The sequence below is a fragment of the Dermacentor albipictus genome, chromosome 9 (genome assembly GCF_038994185.2).
Source record: "Dermacentor albipictus isolate Rhodes 1998 colony chromosome 9, USDA_Dalb.pri_finalv2, whole genome shotgun sequence".
NCBI lineage: Eukaryota > Metazoa > Arthropoda > Arachnida > Ixodida > Ixodidae > Dermacentor > Dermacentor albipictus.
Window position 1 is genome coordinate 86,750,482 of NC_091829.1, and position 9,000 is coordinate 86,759,481.

Sequence of the window (9,000 nt, forward strand, 5' to 3'; positions counted from 1 at the left end):
AAATACAATTTGAACCTAAAATTTGTTTACGTAAGATAATGCATCGACAAAACACGAACTCTTTGACTCACCTTATACAGTGCCGGGATGCCTTGAGTTGAGGTCCCACACGGCTGCACGTGGCGTCGGTCCTGATAGGCGATGTGACGGCTCAAAAAATATCCACGGACTTCACTCCAGGCAAGCAAAAGCGAAATGGCAGAGCAGCTCGACATTTGGCCTCGTTTTGTCAGACTAGCCTGCGCCTACTGAGTCGACCGCGATTGTGGATGAGCGAGACTAAATTGCTCGCCGAAAAGAGAGGCACCGCTTGTGGACACTTTCAACAAGGACTGCTGGGGTTCCATTAGAGCAGTGGTTTTTGAAGGGATAATTGACGCTGTCTTCTGCAGCCCTTGCGGGAGCACGGCTCAGCGTCAACAAGGGCTGGGGGAGGGGGGATAGTGGGAGCAAAGAATGCCATCAGCACTCGGCTTTCCCAGGTGGTCTCCCTCCCAAGTACTGACCCAGCCCAATGCTGCTTAGCCTCGGGGATCGGACGAGAACCGGTGTATTCAGCGTGGTATGGGCGATGGCAATTCATTACAAATATATATAGTGATTCGGAGGAAGGTGAAAATGACGCACCACTCTCCCCACCCCGTTCTTCTGAAGTGGTTGCCCCTGGTGCCGGCAAAGTTCCACGAAACTGCCGAACCCTTCCGTGGGTCGAACGGAATAGTCGGAGGCCACAGAGCACCACGACGAATCCATTGTCAGCCTTCGCAATTCCGCAGGTCTCCTCGCCCTTGCCGGGGAGACAACTTTTATGCAGCTTGGGCTTCTACTTCTACGAAAGTGGAAAGCTTCGTGGTTGACGTCAGCACCGGACCTGCCCCGTCCTGCACACGATGGGCTGTCTAAAGAAATATGAAGCGGAACCGGCCCATTGTTAGAGAGAGAGTCGCCACCAGCTGACCCGGGTCGCAATCCATCTTTTTCATTTTCATGTGCTGCCGCGTGCCGCACGCCGCTGAAAACGTTTTGGAAGGATCCCGAGAATTTCGCCGGTTGATTTGTGCACCTGCGCCCACGTTGAGTGAGCGTCGGTTGAGTGAGCGTCAGTAGCGGGTGAACGAACACAAAGGCGCCAGGTGAACCTTCGCTTAACAGGCGCGACATTGGCTCAAACTTCATGGCCACGGCTTGGCAGGTTTGAAGGTTGTGCATTTCAACTTGGTAGGCGTGTTGGACTAATTTTTAGCGCGATCAATTATATATACAAGCGAAGACGCTGTAGCTACTGTGTTGTCGGTTCGATGGCCTATCGCGCGTGGTTCGGTCGAACGACGGTCGGCACGCTTATTTTGCCAGCGCCGTCGACAAGAAAGCCCGTCGCATTACAACTCGCGCTCGTCGGTTGCGTCGTCGTCGACATGGCATGATAAAATGGTTTCGGTGACCACCATAGGCGGTCAGTCGTTGCAGTGACCGTCTTGTCGGCATCGTATCGATCCTGCGTTACCGCGCCTTACGAGTGCGTGTAATCAGGTACGCGCTGCAACCACCAGCAAGTGAGGACCGACGTTGCAAGAAGACTTTGTCAGCAACGTGATGTATTTAAGTGTCGTCCAAGTGTAACGCACGAGTTTTTCGTCAAATTAGCTAGCCATCAATGAAGGGCGGCAACTACCCGACTCACGGGGCAGTCCGGTCGACACGGAGGAAGCACTGGCCGCTTCCTGTTTTAAAGTGGAGTTGCAGCCTTACGCTACGGATGTTTTCGGCACCGCACTGACGTCGAGCTACCGGCAGAATTTCAACATGGTACACGGCACGAGTGTTTGCAACAGCGCGCGTCCGGGTGCTTTTTTTTTTTCGGGGGACTTTCCGGCGCACGGCCATGCGCGCGACCATTCCAAAACATTTCGCGACTAATCGGCTAGGCCAGGGCGCATGCGCCGTCGCGCCATGAATTGTGGCGAATTTCGTTTGTTCAAACACCCTTAACTCAATATTTTATATGCCTATGTGGTTGGTACCTTGTCTAGTGGAACTTATTGCCAGCCCCAAAATGTGCATAGAGCAAATAAGGGCGTGCAGCACCTGTATTGCAGCTGTACACCAGCTATGATATCGCAGCTTGGGAGTATGTTCATATTTCTCATCTATAGTGTGGTAAGAAGTTGTAATCTGCCCTCAAGTTCTGCTGGAGCAGAAGCTACTGTTCTTTTGTGCAGCTAGTGTCAACAGACAAGCTTGCAGTATTGCGAGGTAGAAAAGCACTTAGGCTTCACGACCATCCAAGTCATATATGAATAAGCGCATGGCTAGAAGTTGTAATTGCAAGAAACAGTTCAAATGCCATTGAGCATAGGTGCGCTATTACAATGTATATCAATACAATATATACACTGTATATCCTTCGGAGCATTGTATGAGCCATGGTAGTTCCCACATTGTGTTGAAGTCCCACACCAGTGACATATGATAATGATGCCAGCGAGATCCAATGTGGCTGTACTTTATGCTATAAAGACTTTTCATGTGTTTTAGATTATCGTTAGTGCAATATTTGAACGCTTATGCACAGAAGATGATAGTTGACCTTACAGCCATTTTTTTCTATGCATTCCTGCACTTTCCACAAAGTTGAGCAAATCATTGAAGCCCCCAAAGAACATATTTAATATTGGTACTCGGATTGAACAGTTGCAGTTCTATGTGTATGTATCACAGAACTGGACCGAAAATCAAGAATCAATCAAAATTTAGGTATATCTATTGATGCTGCACCTTTAGGCTATGCAGGAGCCATTTATCTGCAGCACCCAACTTATCCCGTATTTGACATAATCATGGCAGATGTGTGAAGAAGCAAGAGTGTTATGCAGAACAGTTTTCATGAGGTAATGAACCTCTACATATAATTCATAAATAACTGGAAGCCTTCTCCTAAGATGTTGATACTCTGCACTGTAACACCGACAAATCCCTCCCTAAGATAAAGTGATAAAGAGAGCTGGTTTTATGAATCTGTTGTATTTCCACACTTTAACACGGTGTAACTGGGGCCCAAGGCATAAATGGGACTGCATGCTGTTCCGTATGTGTGCTGCGTTTATTGTACAGATCAATAGTAGCCAATCAATAGTCATTTTATTGAAGGTGCAAACTGGATCATATCCTAGTGCCAACTCACTTTCGATGAAAACTGTTATACTGGCTTCCTGTACTGTTTATTTATCATGAACTTTTTTTTGAGGTGCAAGACCCTCGAAATCTTACTCGAACTATGAATTGCAGCTGGGAAAAGGTATTCATTCATTAGGACCACGCATTTTTTTTTAATGCGAGGATAAATGCCTCAGGGCATACAAGGGTATGGGATGGGGGTGAACAAGGATGGTTGAAGTCCCACGCCAGTGACATATGACGCATTTTCTATTTAGCTCTCATCATTGTAAACGGCTTCGTAACGAGAGGAAACGCGACAAAATTTTTATTTTTTCCTGGCATCCTTCTTCTGCCTTCGTTGCAAGTGCAAACTATGGACATTTAAACAAGGTATTCTACGAGCTGCCAGCAGAATTTCTAAACTGTACACGGCACGACTGTTTGCAACAGCACGCGTCCTACAAGTGCCTCTTTTGACGTTCGTGCCTGTATTGCATTCTAAGTGCCTAAAAATTGCCCTTTTTCCTTCTTTTCTCATGACTCACCCGCCGTGGTTGCTCAGTGGCTATGGTGTTGGGCTGCTGAGCACGAGGTCGCGGGATCGAATCCCGGCCACGGCGGCCGCATTTCGATGGAGGCGAAATGCGAAAACACCCGTGTACTTAGATTTAGGTGCACGTTAAAGAACCCCAGGTGGTCTAAATTTCCGGAGTCCTCCACTACGGCGTGCCTCATAATCAGAAAGTGGTTTTGGCACGTAAAACCCCATAATTTAATTTTTTCTCATGACTCCATTTTGTTAAACCACTGTACAGTAATGACGAAACCATTGTGCGGAAACTTGCAAGGTGATCAGGAAATGTAAAATGAGTCATACCCCCGATTTTAGCAAACTGTTACAAAGAAAACCCATGTGGGTTTCTCGGAAATTCTTCACAAACCTACCACATGCTTCAGAGTGCTCTTGTGATTCAGATGTCTGCAATAATACGTAAAGGTTGGTTCTCACAGGCACATCTATTCTCTAGTTCATGAAGACTTCATTCCGAAGGACCTCACCATGCCATAACACTAACTCCTGTATTCAGAAATGCATCTTAACTTGAAGCTCATGCTTGACTCGATTTAAATGACGCCTGTCGTGAACACAACAGAAGAAGCGCAATGATCATCGTGGGCGCGTTCACGCCAGGCGTCATTTATATCAAGTCAAGCATAAGCTTCAAGATGTATTGATGAATACGGCGGTAAGACTTGATAAAGGTTTTCATTGATTATTTGTCCAATGTTTCAGTTTTCTAATCAAGAATATCTAGCTTTTCCTGAATGTCACTAATTTTTGCTTCATTCTCCTTTTCACCACGTGCTTCATGGCAATCTCTTTCATCTTTCCATCTCTTCTTACCCACATTGTTGGCCAGTGTGCGTATGTCGTCTATGCGCTGGATAGTTACGATGGGGTCAGCGGGCTTTGCATTTCTCTGTCAACCAATTTCTCTCTCTTTGCTTTTGTGGTGAAGTCCGCCTGACCCTTAGCTTACTGTATATAATGAAAACAAAGCCTTTTTTTCATGAAATGGGCAAGCCCATGCATCTCTTGCAAAGAATCTTCCAGTAAAGTTTCTTATTCCTTCAATCACACTGAACATGCACGTCCATCCTAATTTTTATGTATCTAAAACACACCGTCAGAAAGAGTAACAACAACAGCTGTATTTTCTGACAGCACTTTTATTTATTTTTTATTTATTATACCTCAAAGGTCCCTGAACAGCACATTACATGAGGGGTGGGCACATTGAAAAAAACGGCGTGTCAGGTTAGGTTATGTAACTTGAAAGATGGTCTTCGATGGCAGCTTTGAAACGTGTGGCTAAGGGAGCAAACCAAGACCAATTATGGGTGGTCTCCAGTTTTTTCAACATGCAAGGAGCATTGTGCACACACATTTCAAGCATAAAGGGAGCACGTATCAGCCACGATGCCTCAATGGCTCCCATGTCTGATCACCCAAAAGAAGGCAGGCCAAACACAAAATTTCTTTTTTGGAAATCTCGTTTATTACAGCTAAAATTTTATCTTGAAAACACAGAAAGTAGTCTTCATTGCGAAACCGTGCAACCTCTGGCTGTATTTTGCAGAGCATGACAGCATCAGAAAAATACTAAATTGAAATGGCAACAGTAAAGAAGCATTGGCACCCATCTTCTGCAATGCAGAAGAGAGTGGCACTGTACACGGTAATCCAAAGTATGGGCCCAACTTGGGCATAGTATACATGCTCAGTGTTGATGTAACTTTAATTACAACTGAAGTGCGACATCCACTACTCGCCTATGTCGTCAAAGGCCATTTCATGTTGCCACACATTCTTTATCCGCTCGCATTATATTACACCGTGAAGATGACAAAGCTCAGATGCATTGGAGGAAAATTGGTCGGCCATCTTGTCTCCCATACAACTTCGCCAAATACCTGCAATTATTGCATGCTAGTTCCTTGCACTGTTTCCCATAACACCTTTGGTGAAGGTACTGGGTAACAATATCTCAATCACTTGACAAACTCTGCAGATTATTGCTAATTTTTTAAAGCAAACAGCTTTCTTTGCCTCTCGATAAAACATGGCATAATTTCTGTAATGTAAAAAATTGAAGCACTTCATCAGCATGTGCTTAACAATGTGCCTTGCAAAGATTCCTTATTAACAAATATACTGTTTCGAGAGTTTTAATTTCAGTTTGCTGATACAATGACAACAGACAGGAGGGAAGCTATGAAGCTGCTTTTCTCTCCACACCAAAAACCAGCACCTATAGACTCTACTAAAGATGTACTTCTCAAAATCTGGCTACTCCTTGACCAAACTGTGCAAATATGTGTAATACTTGAGTCAGAAATTATGTCAATCAGGCTGCTGCCACTCAAAGGGCACAGCTCCTTGAAACAGCAAATCCCAAAATAGAAGGAAAGAAGAGCACGTGCGAATGTTTCATGCTTTATAATTTAGAATAAAAAGTTCACCAAAGCCAGGAATGCCACGCATCAGTGCCAGCAGGAACATCGTCTTGAGAATGGCTCCTTGACCTGGATTACATATTTCAACTAACAGTTCTGCTGTATTGATTTACAGGCTGTATTTATGAAATCAGCAGCAATTGTGCTCGCACAGTTGAACTATGACCAAATTTATACGTGATTCTTTCACATAAGAATTTGAAGGATAAAGTCTAGGAAGCATTATAAAGGCAGAAACATTGTTCGAATGTGTAAGAATGAGGGCTATGAAATGAGGTCCTTGACTAACCGGGCAGTGCCACTGCTGCAGACATTTTAAGCATGAAATGCTTTTAGCTCCAGTTGTCGGCCACCTTCAATGAACCAAAAGCCATAGCATTATCCTGGCACTCAAACCAGATCATCCGGGCAAACAGTCAAGACTGCATTACACACGCTAATTACTTCCCAAGCATGTTACAAAAAATATTGCTTGTGAGTTCTCCTAAATATTTGCTCACAATATTACTCAAGCTGTAACTTTTAGTACGCCGAAGTTTTTTTGTCACTTCTAATAATAGGCAGATACAAGGCACTATACATTCGATTGTCATCTTTTGGCACTTAGACACAGTTGCTTGTGCTCTTTTCAATGCCAGCAGTTCGTGAGCAGTCCACGGCGCGTCTGGTGGACCGATACGAGACTTGCAATGAGGTCCTGTCTATGACAGGAAACTTGCGTCTCTATATATGGACCAGTGTACAGTATGCGTGGTGCGGTGTGCTGTGGTGGGGTGTGCCGTCGCGAATGTGCACTACACCCATGTTAAAATTGTGGCTAGTATCATCTACAACTAATCTGCTTTGCGGGCAGCCATTTCGTGCTTACATCTACTGTCGATTGCTGGAGAGCGAGTATTTCTTAGTGTCATCAGAACAGCCTGAAAATGCTCATACAAAATTTTCCAAAGAGTGCAAGCGCTTCCGAGCTTTTTTAGTATGTATATTCCAGCTATCTGAAATGAATCCAAGAAAGTCGCGGACGTTAAGGATACGATCATGGAGCTATGGCATATTACATGGAGGTAGATGAAGTGGTACACGAGGGTGTCCTGTGTATTCTTCTATTTCAGTGGAAACATCATAGTGAAGTGTTGTATAGTGTTTAGAAGAGATGCCACCCTAGTGCAGCCAGCATCAAGTGCAATCAAAATGTGGCTCTGGTGTTGTTCAAAGCAGATATTGTGTTCGCCCTACAGCAGAAAGGAATCGAAGCAACACCTTCAAGAAGGCAGTCCCCAAACGGTGAAAAGAAAAGTTTGGAGGACACTTAAGCTGCGCCTTTAAGAGTGGAACACGGTAGCACTAAAAGATCCCTGGCTGCTTCTCAGGCTTCCCGACATCTGCAGCTTATGCTTCTGTAATTTTTCCCTGGAAATGCTGGTGTCGAAAGTTATGCATGAAGGCGAGCTTTCTGGGGCCGTGCCACTCCTAAGACAGACCTGAGGAGGAGGAGGAACAACTTTATTTGCTCTAATGGTGTAGAAATTAGCGGTGGCACATGTGGTCGGCCATCTTCACGGTCTTCTTCCCCATCTGCGCAGGGTCGACGCCCCTATTCCAGGGCACCACTGAGGGTGGCTACTCGGCGAGCGTGCCTTATTAGTCCATGCTGGACTTTCGGGTCGCTGCTGGAGAGCTCCCTCTCCCACTGCTCCACACTCGGGTCTTTTATTTGAAGGAATTGCTGATTCTGAACGCATTTCCATGTAACGTGATATAAGGTGGGCTTGGCGCCGCACCAGGGGCAAATGTCTCTATATTGGGTGGGAAACATCTTGCTTAGTGTGTTTAGGTTTGGATATGTTCCTGTTTGCAGCTTCCTCCAAGAGGTTGCTTCATGCTGATTTAGGCTGTTGTGGGGTGGAGGGTATTTGATCTGAAGTGGCAGCTGGGTAAGATGTTTGTGTTTCAGTTTCCGCGCAATAGAATTATATTTTCTCGTATATCCAAATTCTAATCCAACGCTGTCATGTCTCGAGGTTGTGTGAAAGACATACTTTACGAAATTTTTGACACATTCTACTTTGAGAAATTCAATTAGTTCAGTAACGCCTATGTGCAACACGGAGGGCCTGCATGGATAAGGATGCATGGTTTGAAATTGATTTTCTCATATAGAAAAGGTCACCAACACCACTGCCGGATATTCAGTGACACGGGGCCCTGAACGCTATATTGTGTTTATATTGTGAATCAGTTCCAGGCCAACAGCACACGTGCCATGCACACACACACACAAAAAAAAACTAGGTGCACATGGGCACTTCGCAAAATTTTTTTACAAGAAAAGCAGAGGAAAAGCCTTCGCTGCTAAGGCACCATATGAGTAATGTGTAAAACATGCAATATAAATCTTAGTTGTACACCCGAAAAGGACTATATGCGTAAATTGAACGCAGAATTGACGTCGACTCGGGGTGAAGGTCGCTTTCCAAGTTCAACTTGGTGTTGCCTACAGGCAACAAACACATTGCTGAAGAAGCTTACACAAAACATTTTTCGTTTTCCTCACTGTCTTTACTCTCTGTGTATTTTCTACATTTCCACCAAACCTAAATGTTTTCCTTGGGGTTTTTCATGTTTCATCCCTAACACCTAATGCCCATAACAGTGTTGAAGATGTTTGCATGTTTTTTTTTTATTCTACGCACCGCACTTAAGAAAGAGCCATCCTGTCAGCCACCTAGGTCTACTCCTTTTGCTCAGCTACATTTTGGAGCCCAATGACGAGACAGACTTCTCTAGCATACCTGAAGGTCATGGAGAAGTAGAACAGGAGTACCC

The 9,000-nt window shown here is 44.9% G+C and overlaps 1 pseudogene; it reads right to left on the reverse strand.

Annotated features, from left to right (window-relative positions):
- Positions 1–457: 457 nt before the first annotated feature.
- On the reverse strand, positions 458–576 carry LOC139050217 (5S ribosomal RNA; annotated as a pseudogene).
- Positions 577–9,000: the final 8,424 nt, after the last annotated feature.